The sequence below is a fragment of the Pseudophryne corroboree genome, chromosome 5 (genome assembly GCF_028390025.1).
Source record: "Pseudophryne corroboree isolate aPseCor3 chromosome 5, aPseCor3.hap2, whole genome shotgun sequence".
Taxonomy (NCBI): Eukaryota; Metazoa; Chordata; class Amphibia; order Anura; family Myobatrachidae; genus Pseudophryne; species Pseudophryne corroboree.
In genome coordinates this window covers 80589688-80605521 of record NC_086448.1, presented here as the reverse complement: position 1 = coordinate 80605521, position 15834 = coordinate 80589688, and the positions used below count along the sequence as shown (strand labels likewise).

General features: G+C 46.5%; 1 protein-coding gene and 1 pseudogene across 2 annotated transcripts in view; one reads left to right on the top strand and one right to left on the bottom strand.

Moving 5' to 3' along the window:
* Nucleotides 1-15834, bottom strand: part of PPP1R9A (protein phosphatase 1 regulatory subunit 9A) — a 367558-nt gene that overhangs the window by 338751 nt on the left and 12973 nt on the right. The window lies entirely within an intron of this gene.
* LOC134930217 (5S ribosomal RNA) lies at nucleotides 7671-7789 on the top strand (annotated as a pseudogene).

Below are 15834 nucleotides of genomic sequence, written 5' to 3'. Positions count from 1 at the left end.
TACTGTGCTACCGTACCTCTAACAAGTGCAAACATGACTGTACACAAGTGGCCATTGTATTAAAGTTCAAAAACAAAACTTATCTCCACAAAAGCAAAGTTGCTACATTGACGGGTGCCGATTTTCACAGCCAGAGGAACTTTAGGGAGTGATGTATCAAACCTTCTAACGAGGACCAATCAGCTTATAGCTATCATTTATTAGTACTCTATAAAATGATAGCTAGAAGCTGATGGGCAGCTTCTCCACAAAGAAAATGAATGAAACATGCGGCACCTGCATGCCATTACCTACAGCTGGGATGGACTGGTGAGGCAGTTGTTGAGGGTTTGTCTGACTAAGCCAGTCAAATGTATAAAAATATGTTGTTGTTTTTTTAAAGCTATAATGAAATATACAGCTCTATTGCTGAATGACCAGTAGTATATAAAACAAAGCCCATAATCTGATTACCTGTATACAAGGCAGAGCCCCATCTGATGACTGTTATGTACAGTATTATTATATACCGGTATATTCAGAGTCTTATCTCACGAGTCATGACAAGTATAAAAGGCAGGCCTTTATCATATAATGGCAATTACACTGTTCAGCCCCATCATCTGATGACTAATGGGGGTCATTCCGAGTTGTTCGCTCGCAAGCTGCTTTTAGCAGCTTTGCACACGCTAAGCCGCCGCCTACTGGGAGTGAATCTTAGCATAGTAAAATTGCGAACGAAAGATTCTCAAAATTGCGATTACACACCTCTTAGCAGTTTCTGAGTAGCTCCAGACTTACTCGGCATCTGCGATCAGTTCAGTGCTTGTCGTTCCTTGTTTGACGTCACAAACACACCCAGCGTTCGCCCAGACACTCCTCCGTTTCTCCAGCCACTCCCGCGTTTTTCCCAGAAACGGTAGCGTTTTTTCGCACACTCCCATAAAACGGCCAGTTTCCGCCCAGAAACACCCACTTCCTGTCAATCACATTACGATCACCAGAACGAAGAAAAAACCGTGAGTAAAATACCTAACTGCATAGCAAATTTACTTGGCGCAGTCGCACTGCGGACATTGCGCATGCGCATTCGCGACTAATCGCTCCGTTGCGAGAAAAAAATAACGAGCGATCAACTCGGAATGACCCCCAATATACAATGCAGAGCGACAGCTATATAATAATAAACCTAAGTGCTGATAAAAAGGATATCAGACAAAGTGCACGGCACTCACCCTACAGTATTACTTCACAGACAGCACTCTGTGGGGACCCTTTACTGAGGGCCCCCCCACTTTCCGAGGAATCTCAGGGCTGGTATGACTAGCTGGGACCCGGGGGGGATGAATACTATAGGCAGGGGACCCCGTCAAGTGTGCCCCCTGGCTGTGGCAATAGTCCCCCCACCCCTCCCCTGTAGTAAGAGAGCGTTGTCTGTCCTGGAAATGCAGGGGACCCCTACGCAGTTTTATCCCCTTATTTCTGGCACCAGGACCGACTCAAGAGCCCGGTGCTGATTCACTTCAACGCGGGGGACTTTCCCCGTATTTCCTGAACCAGATCTCACTCTAAAAGCCCGGCGCTGGGTATGTTTGAGGTAAGGGACCCCACGTTGTTGTTTTTTTCTTCTATTTTTAACACTTCTTTTTTTTTTTACACTAAAACACTAGAGTCTGCACAGATCACACGCTACTGACAGGGTAGTGTGTCTGAAAAGTGTTTTAATCTGAGTTTAGTGATTTTACGGATGTGCTTAAAAACACAATTCTTGTTACATTTCCATGAAGTATTATTTCCTATGGAAAGTACTTCCGAGTGTGGCTGAGGGTGTATTTGAATAATTAAACAATGTAAATTATTATAATCCAAGAAACATGCATGAATGGTTTATTTATCCTATACAGTGACAAGTGAATCACCATTGCAGCTGTTGTCTCTGGCAATCGTATTATTTTGCATGCTCCTGCCTGAATACTGCTCATTTCTCTCACATTTTTCGTAACATTCTAACTCTACTCATCCCTCGAAAAATTCTACATTTTCATGTTATCTGGAGCCAGCAATATAGTGGGTGTTAAATGAGCTTCCTTGAAACACGACACAGTGGCACTTCTTGCTACAGTAAATAGTTCCTTGTGTCATCTCTGCTCTCACTGTCTTTACTCGTGGGAAATTTAAAAAGGATATTGATTCTGAGGAGCAGAAACAGAGCAATCCCAGCATCTGCCATCCCCTAACCCTGGAGACGCACGGTGAGCATGCAGCGCACGCAGAGTAAATGGTTTCTATTTCCCTTTTCCGTAAATATTAAGATGTTTCTTGTGACCGGAGCAAGGTATGCCCATTAGTGCTGTGAACACCAAATGTAACGAGTAAAAACAAAGCCCCATCTGTTTCCTAGAAGGAGGCTTAGAACCAGGGCACCCTGATCCTTGTAAGTTCATTTTATTCGCTAGGAGAGGGGAGGGTGGATAGGAAATACAAAAAAAATATTTAAAAAAAAAAAAAATGTAAACTCAATGATGGGATTCCGTTGTTTTTGTGTACGTGTAAATAACGGCGTGCAACAGGCGATATTCACATTGATGTGCAAATGAGTTTAAATCTCATGGACGCCTAATAATGATTGCTCTTGTCGAGCCGAAATGGACCGGTTTAGATGTGTAAAGCAGCTACACTTGCGTATGGGTGCCCAATAGCCTGACTTTGGGCCAATTTCTGCTCACCACCTCAGGACGGCTCGAGCAAAAATTGCGGCCGGAACTCTGGCCCATCGACCGACACACACACACACACGAATAGCTCCCATCACGGGAGCTGCGTGCATACAAAAACAAATTAATTACCCCCATATATATCTTAATTGTAAGCGATGATGGGAGAAATTAAGCAGACTAGGAGAGAGGATATCTAAAGGGCCCTACACACTGGGCAATTTGAACGATGAACGGTATGAACGATGAACGATTTTTCAGTAACGATTTTTTACATACACACTGAACGATTTGTATGAACGATTTAAATGATTTGATATTGCAAACATCAATATCATCCAAATTGGCTTGCAATGATAAACGATGATAGACCAACGATGAACGACTGCGGGCCGCGCATCGTTCATCGTCGGTGCCTCCACACTGAACGATATGAAGGATATATCGTTAATTTTTTTAACAATATCTTTTATATCTTTCTAAAATGTCATCCAGTGTGTAGGGCCCTTTAGAAAGAATTATGTTTCACAATTCGACTGAAGACTCTATGAAGAGAATGTTGGTCTGTATTTGTTTCCTCAAAGCGTGCACAGAAATAAATGTGTTTACTCACCCGTATGCTGTACTGCATGAATCTCTGAGTTTTGACCTCTGCTACTGGGTGTGGTTCGTTTTATCGACAGTGTCTAGGTCGACAATGTTTAGGTCGACCACTATAGGTCGACAGTCACTAGGTCAACATGGATGGAAGGTCGACAGGGTTTCTAGGTCGACATGTGCTAGGTCGACAGGTCTAAAGGTCGACATGAGGATTTTTTTTTTTTTTTGTGTCGTTTTCTTCGTAAAGTGATCGGGATCCCAAATTAGTGCACCGCGTCCCCTCGCATGGCTCGCTTCGCTCGCCATGCTTCGGGCATGGTGCCTTCGCTCCGCTACCGCTTCGCTCGGCACACTTTACCGTTCCAATCGTAGTCCACGTGGATCGTTAAGTATGAAAAAATCCAAAAAAAATAAATAAATGTGAAAAACTCATGTCGACCTTTAGACCTGTCGACCTAGAAACCCTGTCGACCTTCCATCCATGTCGACCTAGTGACTGTCGACCTATAGTGGTCGACCTAAACATTGTCGACCTAGACACTGTCGATCTTCAGACCGGATCCCCTGCTACTTGCGCGCTTGGTTACACAGCTGTCACCAGAATCAGTGCGCACTTACCCCAGCCGTATACATGGCACATAAGATCCATCTGAAAACTCTTTAACACAATTCTGCACAACCTGTGTCCTCAATGAACTCAAGGCCCCTACACATTTGGCGATCCGCCGCTGAGCTGCCCAACGGTGGATACAGCAGACGGGCGACCCGGCGGCGGGGAAACAGTGACGGGGGGAGTGAAGTTTCTTCACTCCCCTCGTCACCCGACTACATAGCAGTACAAGCTAATATGGACGAGATTGTCCATATTGGCCTGCATGCATAAGCGACTGCGCACCAACGATGAACGAGCGCGGGGCCGCGCATCATTCATCATTGGTTCCTGCACACTAAACGATATGAACGCGTTCTCGTTCATTAATGAACGAGAACGTTTATATCGTTTATTAAAATCTATTAGTGTGTAGGGCCCTTCAGACTAGGGCCTTCATTCTGAGTTGTTCGCTCGCTAGCAGATTTTAGCAGCATTGCACACGCTAAGCCGCCGCCCTCTGGGAGTGTATCTTAGCTTAGCAGAATTGCGAATGAAAGATTAGGAGAATTGCGAATAGAAAATTCTTAGCAGTTTCTGAGTAGCTCGAGACTTACTCCTACACTGCGATCAGCTCAGCCCGTTTCGTTCCTGGTTTGACGTCACAAACACGCCCTGCGTTCGGCCAGTCACTCCCCCGTTTCTCCAGACACTCCCGCGTTTTTACCTGTCACGCCTGCGTTTTTCCGCACACTCCCAGAAAAAGGTCAGTTTCCGCCCAGAAACACCCACTTCCTGTCAATCACACTCCGATCACTTCAACGATGGAAATTCTTCATTCGGACGTGAGTAAATCTACTAAGTTTTGTGCTAAAATACTTAGCGCATGCACACTGCGTACGATGCGCATGCGCATTTTTGCCTTAAATGCTCTGTTGCGAAAATCGGCAACGAGCGATCAACTCGGAATGACCCCCTATGGGAGAACGCCCAGTTAAGACTCTTCAGTCCCAAGTAGAGAACGACTGAGATCGCCCATGATAGTGTGTACACTTGGTTCCTGAGCTTGCAGGGTGCAAAAACACAAAAGACCTGCCCGCAAACAGACTTGCTGTCTACCCTGCATCATCTTCTTTATGAACAGCAGATCTGCATTCACAATGGCAATCATTCAGTCTACTTCTAACAGCTGACACTGGACCTGGGATAACAGCAGCCATTAACCGGCCATTCGGTTCTCTAAACCCAAATTAAGGGCCCTACACACTAATAGATTTTACTAAACGATAAGACTCGTTCATATCGTTTAGTGTGTAGGCACCAACGAAGAACGATGCGCGGCCCCGCACTCGTTCGTCGTTGGTGCCCAGTTGCTTATGCATGCAGGCCAACATGGACGAGATTGTCAATATTAGCATGCACTGCTATGGAGCTGGGTGACAGGGGGAGTGAAGAAACTTCACTCCCCCCCCCCGTCACCTCCCCCCCACCGCTGGGTCGCCCTTATCCTCCGTCGGGCAGCTTGACGGCATATCGCTGAATGTGTAGGGGGCATCAGACATACACAGCACTGGACTTGTTGCAGAAACATGACATCGGAGCTGCGGCTGGAGGCCAGCGGAGACCCAATCACACACCTATAAAAGTCGCTAGCTGTCATGCCCAAATTGAAATCCTCACTTTTGTTACTGAGTATCTGTCACACAACAGGCTGAATTCTCATGAACATTGCTTCACACTACAAATTGGCCGCCCTTCCTGAAATTATGCCTCACACAGTTATTAGCTGTAGCAATGCAGCAGGCTGTCATATCAGAGCCAAACAATAACCTGCATCAGTGTGGTTTGCCCATGTCACAAAAACATTCCCAGTAAGCATGCTCTTTCAGTATACGGCACACTAGGGGGTACATTTGCTAAAGGTCAATTTTCATGGAGTTTTTATTGATTTAAAATCGATGAAAAGCATTGAAAATCAACCTTTAGTAAATATACACCTAGCACTCTCATTCATATTCACAGATCTTGCAAAGGCAAGAATTTACTAAAGGTCATTTTATTTGTTTTTTCAATTTCTTTGTTTTCAATCTCAAATCATTCTAAATCGATGTTGTTGTTTTTTCAAGGGCTAAATCACACATTTACTAACATTTAAAAATCAATATAAAAACTTGTACGTTTCAGCCTCGAAAACATAAAATCCATGTAAATAGATTAAAATCAACCTTTTTGTAAAGTTACCCCAAGACGTTGTTACCGATAAGGCAGATACATTTGGGTGAAGGCAGAAGAACCATATACAGTAGTTCTTGCACATAATGGGCTCAGTTATGCGTTGCATGTAAGTGAATTTGTGCAACCTAAAGGTTCCTTTTGGCGCAAAGATTGAGGTAATACAACTGCGAATACCTTTCATCGGTGTCTGGAGTTGCGTGTATCACTCACTTGTGGCACCCTGCATTTGAAGAACAGAAGCATAGATGCGCAGACGCAGTAGCATGAGGCTGTTAATGGCGAAAGGTTGGGTACATACTAGAACGATGTGTACCCAGACGATATTCCGGCACACTGGCCGAAACATCGTATAGGCGGAACTCACCAGAACGATGTAATGAATGACGAAATAATCACTGTTTCGTACTGCACCGGGTCGAATGCCATTACACTGCACCGGGTCGCATTCAATATTCTTCCGATATCGCATGCGACCTGCAGGAACAAGTAATCAGGCATAAACGCTGCCCGATATGCACGACAAGTCATTCCAATTCAGCCGAAAATTGCATATCGTTCCGATATCAGCCAGATGTGTACCTACCCTAAGTTAAACAACCCATTTCAGATGTATATTTTTTGGAGTTACACAAATCATGATATCTCTTATGGCGCCCATACATTTATATTCTGTTTCCCCGATTCCCCAAGTCAACCGGCACCGCCATTCTGCTGATTGGTAGCCATCGATGATCGCCGATCCATCTGGAAATCGTGGCATTCCTTTAGTTTAAAACTCCCTGATTTGACAATCCCGACTGTTTTTTGTCTGGACTGGGGGAATTGTGATTTTTAAACTTGTTTAATATTCCTAATTCCCTGACCTGGCTGTTGGGGGATTTGGACATTACTGCAATATGTCGGTAATGTTTGGGGGCCTTTAGTTACAAGATGTACATTGTCCATTTAGATAAACGGGTGCAAGCTCTTGAGTTGACAATTGCAACATTTGTGCATCTGGACGCATCTGTTAACAAAATGCACACTTAGCATAAAACGCTAAATACACAGATGTCTAAACACTAATGGCCTGATTCAGAGGTGATGATATGAGATTATTTGAGTCACACAGAGAGGTAGTAAAAATATGTACGTGGGGCCTGGGGATTTTAGCGGCAATCCCTAGGAGTGGTGTTGCTGACACAGGCATGTCGATGAAAGTGGCTATATCCAAAGGCCATACTCAGACAGAGAAACTGCACATGCCGTAGGGCATACAGCAAATTTCAATGGTGCACAATGGTGCAACTAAAGGCTTCCACTGAGCATGCATTGTGGAGCCGGGGCAGCCTTACACAATTATTCTCTTCTCTCTTCCCTCTCTCTTTGTTCCATTCCTCCCTTTCCTCTCTATACATCTGCGGACTCTCATCCATGATCCACAGGTTTATCCTGTGCCTAACATAGACAGCAGATCCGCCCATTTCTCTCTGTCTCTACCTACAATATACCTCTTCCCTTCCCTTATTTTAGGTGCACTCTCATTGGTGAGTCGGCTATAAGCAGGCCCGAGAAATTACTACCATACCCCACTGACAGAGCCCGATCTCGTCCGATCTTGGAAGCAAAACGGTGGTGGGCTGGGTCAGTACCTGTGAGGGTGACCCCCAGAGAATACCCGGTGTTGTAATTCATGACCTTCTCGACTCTAAGCCAACAGCAGGATCACCATTTTCTCCTTCAATCATCTCTTTTTCTTATCTTTCCTAGTTATTTCACCTTTTCTAAGTACCGTCTTCCCTGATATGTTTTAGATTGGAATTGGTCCAATACCAATAAGGATCTATACTCATAACATTTCAGTATATTGACCCCTTGAGGTCTGACCCCTTGAGGTCCCATTAATACAAGCAGAGCTTGTGCTGGTTGGATAGGAACAGGATGTAGAGCAACAGTGTCTACATCCCTCCTAAAGTCTAATAATATAGACTAACCAGAACATTCCCAATTTTCCTTAAATATTTTAACCTTGGTTGTGGCCTACATATATCCCAACCTGTTAAGTTTGATCAGCCACATCAATAGATATGGCATCCTCTAGAGATGCTGGTGGGCTGAATCATATTTGTATGTAGTAACATAGAATGTTATGAAATAATTGTGGTGAACTATACAAGTGTGGATTTTTTCTTAAGAATAATTAGCAAATAAAAGTTATGTTTTAATATTTTCATATTAACAAACATATAAAAAAGAGTGCACCCACACAAGAGTCTTCTGTATTTTTTCTCCTTCTCCACAATTATTATAGATACATATTTAAGGTATATACTGTATATTAGGGGGTGGTCTTCAGGTTGCCGGCGGCCGGGCTCCCGACATCCACCATACTGGCGCCGGAATCCCAACTGCCGGCATACCGACATCTTTTCTCCCTCTTGGGGGTCCACGACCCCCATGGAGGGAGAATAGATAGCGTGGCGCGCGTCTTGCCCGCAAGGGGCTCATTTGCGGTCGCCCAGCTGTCGGTATGCCGGCGGTCGGGATTCCGGCGCCGGTATGCTGGTCGCCGGGACCCCGACACTGGGCAAACCATACTACACCATATATTAGGTAATGCTTCCTCTACATACCTACTCGTTTCTGAGGAAAGTTTAATATGTCATAGAACAGATTTCTAGAACTAGACTTTTAAGATACCCAGTCCAGATTCATTTGTAAGAGTAGAAAATAGAATTTGGCAGTAAACCAGGATCAATAAAGCACATGCATCCGATGCAAAATTACTTTTATTTGCACTCTAAGAACTGTAGTGCACCATGGAGGTCAATTATGAAGTGCAAAATGGCCGCTTTGAACACTGAGTTAGATTACTAAAGCTTACTAACCTTTTAAAAAGATAAAGTAGAGGTGTTACCGATGGCAACCAATTAGATTCTCACTATAATTTGTATATTATAATAGCTGTAATGCCTGGTGTTGCTCAGCTTTTATGTTTTTTTTTTTTTCTCGGTCTCCACCCCCTACCGCTTACTCTCCCCCCAGCACTTTCTCCCCACCTCTATCTCCCCTTTCACTCTCCCCTCTTTTCTCTCTACTCACCATCACAACACTTTCTCCCCACCAGTCCTCCTCCTTCCCCCACTGTCTCTCTCTATTACCTCACTCTCTCCTCTGAATCTCGGACAGTGGTGGGAGGGTCAGAGGTCAGACCAACTATCGATACGTAATGATGATCTATTTACTAAGCCTTGGATGGAGATAAGGTGAACAGAGATAAATTACCATCCAATCAGCTCCTAACTGTTATTTTTCAAACACAGCCTGTGACACGGCACTTAAGAGCTGATTAGCTGGTACTTTATCTCCGTCCACTTTATCTCCATCTAAGGCTTACTAATATACCCCATAGGGATCTATGGGGTAAATGTATTAAACCTGCACGATAACGCTTCCTGCTCCGCCTCTTTACCGAGGTGAAGCAGGAAGAAGCAGCGCCGAGATGTATGAACATCTCTCACGCAGAAGCGGGGGAGTGAAAATGCCCCCCCCCTCCAGCAATCGCTGTCAGTGCCCCACAGCGCAACAGCTTATTACTGATGCGCTGTGTCTCTCCCCTGGCGGCCCCTCTGGGCATGCACGGGATCTCGCTGCTCTCGCGGGATCTCCCACGTCGCGCAGAGCTGGCAGCCGCTGCAGCCAGGGGCAACGACACCAGCAGCTGTCAAAATCGATAGCTGCGTGTATCAGAATGGTCAGTGCTACTGCCCGTTTTTACATTGCCCTGCATAGCGGTGTGCTATCGTGTAGAGTGCCTCTGTCATGTACCGCACACCGGCATAGTCATATATGGGGGAGAGGTGGTATCAGTGCACATAACGCCGATTAATACATCTACCCCCTATGTACTAAGCCATGAAGAGTGATAAAGTGGATGGAGATAAAGTACCAGCCAATCAGCTCCTAAATGTCACTTTTCAAACCCAGCCTGTAACATGGCAGTTAGAAGCTGATTGGCTGGTACTATATCTCTCTCCCAGTCTTAGTACATAGACCCCATCATTTTTATCAGCTGTTGATTTGATTATATAGGGAAATATAAAGAACCCGTCAACTTGGTCTGCCCCCCCTCCTCCGCACGCTCTGTCGAGCATTGCCACCATGTTTTCACTGCTCCGATCCACACAGTGCTGCAGCTGCTTGTCCTGCCCTCACCCCCCTGACTTCCCCAATTGCCGGCAGCTGGTCCTCCTCTCCTAGGTCTGTCCCTTCTCCCTGACAGTGGGAGCTGTTGGAGTGCGCACCCCGGCTCCCTCTGCAAGTGTTCTGAGAAGTCAGTATGGACAGACCATATGAAATTATTTTGTAGGTTCTACTAAACCAGGGGTGGGGAACCTTTTTTCTACCAAGGGCCATTTGGATATTCATAAAATCCTTCGGGGGCCATACAAAAATTATCAACTTAAAAATGACCCTGCCCCCAGGAGTTATGCCCCCAGTAGTTATGCCCCTTAATGGTACTGGGTGCTGGGTGTGGCCAATTAAAATGGGACGTGATACACATATGCCCCCAATAGTGCAGTGCCAGATACACATATGCCAGTGCAGTGCCAGATACACATATGCCGCCACAGTGCCAGATACACAAATGCCGCACAGTGCCAGAAACACAAATGCCCCACAGTGGCAGATATACAAATGCCCCTCAGTGGCAGATATACAAATGCCCCTCAGTGGCAGATATACAAATGCCCCTCAGTGGCAGATATACAAATGCCCCTCAGTGGCAGATACACATTGCCCCACAATGACAGATACACATTGCCCCACAATGACAGATACACACTGCCCCACAGTGCCAGATACACACTGCCCCACAGTGCCAGATACACATTGCCGCACACATGCCCCACACCCCACCGCTGCTGCTGTGTGTCAGGGGAGGGGAGGAGAGCGTAGCATGCGCCTCTCCTGCCCCTTAGTGTTCCGTCCGGCGGTGGCGTGTCTCAGCTGTCAGGGGTCAGGGAAGGGAGGAGAGCTCAGCTATGTCGGGCGGCGGCGGTATGTAGGACCTCAAACCAGCCGCCGGTTCCAGAGCCAATCAGAGCTCGCGGACCAGCAGCGGCGGCTCCTGATTGGCTGCTGGTCCGTGAGCTCTGATTGGCTCAGGAACCGGCGGCTGGTTTGAGGTCTTACCCGCCACTGCCGCCAGACAAAGCTGCACTCTCCTCCCTGCCCTGACAGCTGAGACACACCGACGCTGTACTGAGGGGCGGCATGTCTCGCTGACACATAGTAGCGGGTAGGCCGGAACAAATGGCTTTGCGGCCTTATACGGCCCGCGGGCCGGAGGTTCCCAACCCCTGTACTAAACGATAGCTGGAATCAGACTGGAGTGAGAAAAAGTTGCACCTCCTGAAACCGCACTAATACAGCCCTCCAGGCGCACTGATGCCATCCAAACTTTCCGGTGTACATTGCACGTTATCTCAAATGTATCTAAAAAAAAAAGCACCTGTACATAAAACTGAATTACCATATCATAGCTAAGTGGATGTAACTCCAAATGTAATGTAACAGTCGACACAATGAGGTTGTCCTGTAAACAAGGCAGGCCATTATCTAAAGCTGGGTACAAACTAGACAATCCTGGATCGTGGCAGACTGCACAATATGTCTGTGAGCCGTACACACTGAACGATATATTGCACAACGGCCACGTCCAGGGGCAAACTACTATTAAACATATCTTCAGATCTGCCTGCACTGATGCACATATGATGACAGCCAGGCTCTGGGCTTTGTAAGGACTGCTCAACATGCAGCCCTCCAGCTATTTGCTATTAGGGAATGCAAACACTGTGGCAGAGCATGCTGGGATGTGTAGTTCCACAACAGCTGGAGGCTCACAGGTTGAGCACCCCTGACCTAGACATTCAGATGACATATAAGTGTGTAGCAGGAAGCTGGTCTGTAAATCAGGGACGTGCGGTGAGCTAAATGGCTCAGGAGGCACTGTCTAGCACCAGAGCCAGATTTACATGCAATATATGAGACAAATGGTGCATGTGGGCATTATACACAGGTGCAGCAGTATATACCTGTGGGCATTATACACAGGTGCAGCAGTATAATATACACGTGGGCATTATTCACAGGTGCAGCAGTATAAACTCCTGGAAATTTGCTGAGTTTTGATCAGAGAGGTGCGGAAAAGAATGGCAGTGCCTCACCTGCCATAGACTTTTTACTCCAGAGTTTTGGCTATAAAAATGATTAGAATCTGTATAATAGCTCATACTTTTGGCTCCATAATTACAGTTCTTAAAATTTCTTCTAATGACCCCTTAGGCTGCTTGGAGTGTCTGATAAGGGAAGATAATGCATAGTTGCCACCATTTAAATTGAATTTCCAAGAACACTGCTGCTGGGTAACTGCCTGTAAGAAGGTTATAGTACATACTGTACTGCGCAGTCTAGATAGTCCTTGGTGAGAAAATACTCACTGAACACCGTTATTATGTCATTTTAGCATTTAAACATTAACCAGTAATGCATGTTTAAAGTCTGCCTTTTGCTCTTTTTTAAGGGTTATAGATCTACAGTATTTTGCATTTATAACCTCTATCCTGTCATATGCTAGATTCACTACAGAAAGTACAGCGTATCTTCCACTTACGGACGGCAATCGTCGGTCATGTGATGAATAGCAATACAGTATGTACTAAGTAACGTTAAAAGTTACTCCCGCTATTCGCGCACTGGATTTGGTGCTGTATGGCATAGACCGATGACTGCAACCACAAAACCTTAAAGGGGGTAATTCAGACCTGATCGCTAAGCAGCGATTTTTGCAGCCCTGCGATCAGATAGTCGCCACCTACATGGGGAATGTATTTTCGCTGTGCAAGTGTGCGAACGCATGTGTAGCAGAGCTGTACAAACTGATTTAGTGCAGTCTCTGCGCAGCCCAGGACTTACTCAGCCGCTGCGATCACATCAGCCTGCTTAGGACCAGATTTGACGTCAGACACCCTCCCTTCAAACGCTTGGATACGCCTGCATTTTTCCAGACACTCCCTGAAAACGTCAGTTGCCACCCACAAACACCCTCTTCCTGTCAATATCCTTGCGAATGCCTGTGCGAATGGATCACACAAACCCATCGCTGACTGGCGATCCACTTTGCAGCCATCCGTCGCACCTGCGGATTGCAGTGCATACGCAGTTCAGATCTGTTCGCTCGCTGTGCGAAAACGCACAGCAGCTATCAGGTCTGAATTACCCCTAAAAGACAGAGGGTGGGATGTATTAAGATACATCGCCGCCCCTCGCCGCTTATCGCAGCGATGTTGATCGCATATGTACTAACATATGCGATCAATATCGCAATGCGGTGACGGAGGCCCCCCGCGATACCCGTGAGGTGGTCTGCGGGGGGTCTCCGTCACCTCCCAGGGGTCTCCACACTGCCTACACGCCGGGAAGCAGCAGCAGGCTGCCTCTGGCGCCTCCTCCTCCCCCCTGCAGCCAGAAGGACCTCCGGCTGCATTGCTAGGGGGAGGAGATTACCTTCCGGTACCAGGGCTGCCTGGAGGAAAGTATGCCAGGGGGGGAGGGGGGGGGGAGGCGTCTGCAGCGGGTTGCGGCGGTAGGCGATAAGAAGCCCATAGGCTTCTATAGGGTATCGCCATCCGGACGGCGAAAAATCGGCAGTAGGGTCTTAGTACATTTGAAAGTGCGGTAAAACCCCCGTTTTCGGGGGTTTTACCGCATTTTTACTTTAGTATATCCCACCCAGAAGAAACTGCAGGAGAGGCTGCTGTTAGATACACCCTGCTAGTGTTAGTATCTAGGCCACACTGTCAATTTTGCCCGTTTTCATGATGCACAAAAAAATACATGGATATAATTCATCAGAAGGTACTTCATGTAGTCAAGAACAAAGCAAAAAAAGGAACAGGTATGAACCCTGGGAAGCCAAGTTGCACTGTACTGGACAAATTTAAAATGAGCTCACAGATTTATTAAAATTTCTCTTTTAGCCCAGACAATCATCATTTTTTTATTGCCGCATATCAGGTTTTAATAGTAAAGAGATCTCTAATACTATCACTCTAATTCTAGGTTTGGTGCCCAGCATGTTCAAGAGGACAACATCAAAGAGGGATCCTTGGTATCCCTCTCCTGTATAACGAACCCATAGGTTACAAAGACTCATGCCTTCTAAATATAGAAAAAGATATCTGGCCCAAGTGCCAGAGCCCTAAGGGGGTCATTCCGAGTTTTTCACTCGTTGCCGAGTTTCGCTATATTGCGATTAGTCGCTTACTGCGCATGCGCAAGGTTCGCAGAACGCATGCGCTTAGTTATTTTACACAAAAGTTAGGTATTTTACTTACGGCATTACGAGGATTTTTCATCGTTCTGGTGATCGTACTGTGATTGACAGGAAGTGGATGTTTCTGGGAGGAAACTGGCCGTTTTCTGGGAGTGTGCGAAAAAAAGGCTGGCGTTTCTGGGAAAAACGCGGGAGTGTCTGAAGAAACGGGGGAGTGCCTGGGCGAACGCAGGGCGTGTTTGTGACGTCAAACCAGGAACGAAACGGACTGAGCTGATCGCAATCTGTGAGTAAGTCTGGAGCTACTCAGAAACTGCTCAGAAATTTCTATTCTCAATTCTGCTAATCTTTCGTACGCAATTCTGCTAAGCTAAGATACACTCCCAGAGGGCGGCGGCTCAGCGTGTGCAATGCTGCTGAAAGCAGCTAGCGAGTGAACAACTCGGAATGAGGGCCTTAGTACTTTTTCAGTTTTTCGAAGGTTCTACAGAAACCTATGGGGGTTGCTTTTGCAAACAAAAACTAAAGGATCACAGCGGTCACCCCTTATTATATTTAGGGGGTACTTCATTTTTCCATCTGTTTTAGAATGATTGCCCACACATTAGTGTTAATAAATATGACCCTAGTTGGGAAGGGGCGTGTCCGAGTGCAATTCAAAATGTCAGTGTAAGAACAAAGCTGCCCAGTATTTGTGCATTACATGCAAACGCATTAAGTATTTTCCCTGCATGCAAGAAAATAAATAAATGCATTTGCATCTCTCTGATGTGCAATACGGCCCAAAATATCTTATATATTCTCCTTAATAAGAACGGAGGCATATTGATGACACTTCTGTGGTAAAATAAAATACTATGGGGGGCGTGGCTACGACGGCTGAGGAGTAGGCAGCAGAGTTCGGGAGCTCCCTGGCCATTAACTCCTGCAATCAATCCTGACCCCCTCTGGTGTCTCTGCCCGGCCGGAATCTATCACCACAGGCTGTGGGCACCGGCGGGCACCTCATCGCGCACTCTCCGGGACTCGTGGAGCGGCATTTCCCGACTTCCAGCCCTGCGGCCTGCACCTCCTCCGGATCCCCGGCCTCGATTTTCGGCGACCCGGACCGCGAGTCGCCCGCAGCTCGAACGGCGGGTTGCTGCTGCTGCCGGAAGCCGCTGAGAGTCTGGAAACAGGGGATAACATCTCCTCTGCCTGTCGGGCCGTGATCTGGGGCCCTGGTAGCTGGAAAAGATTAAGGTACTCCTGGGGAAGGGGAAGAGGCACGGCGGCCATCTTAGAAGCTGATTATAGGCTGCTGCCCACGCATGGTCACATGTAAAATCACCTGATGGGATTCACATATTCTCATATGCCCTGCGAACTGTCCCTGCATTCTGAGACCTTTCTGCATG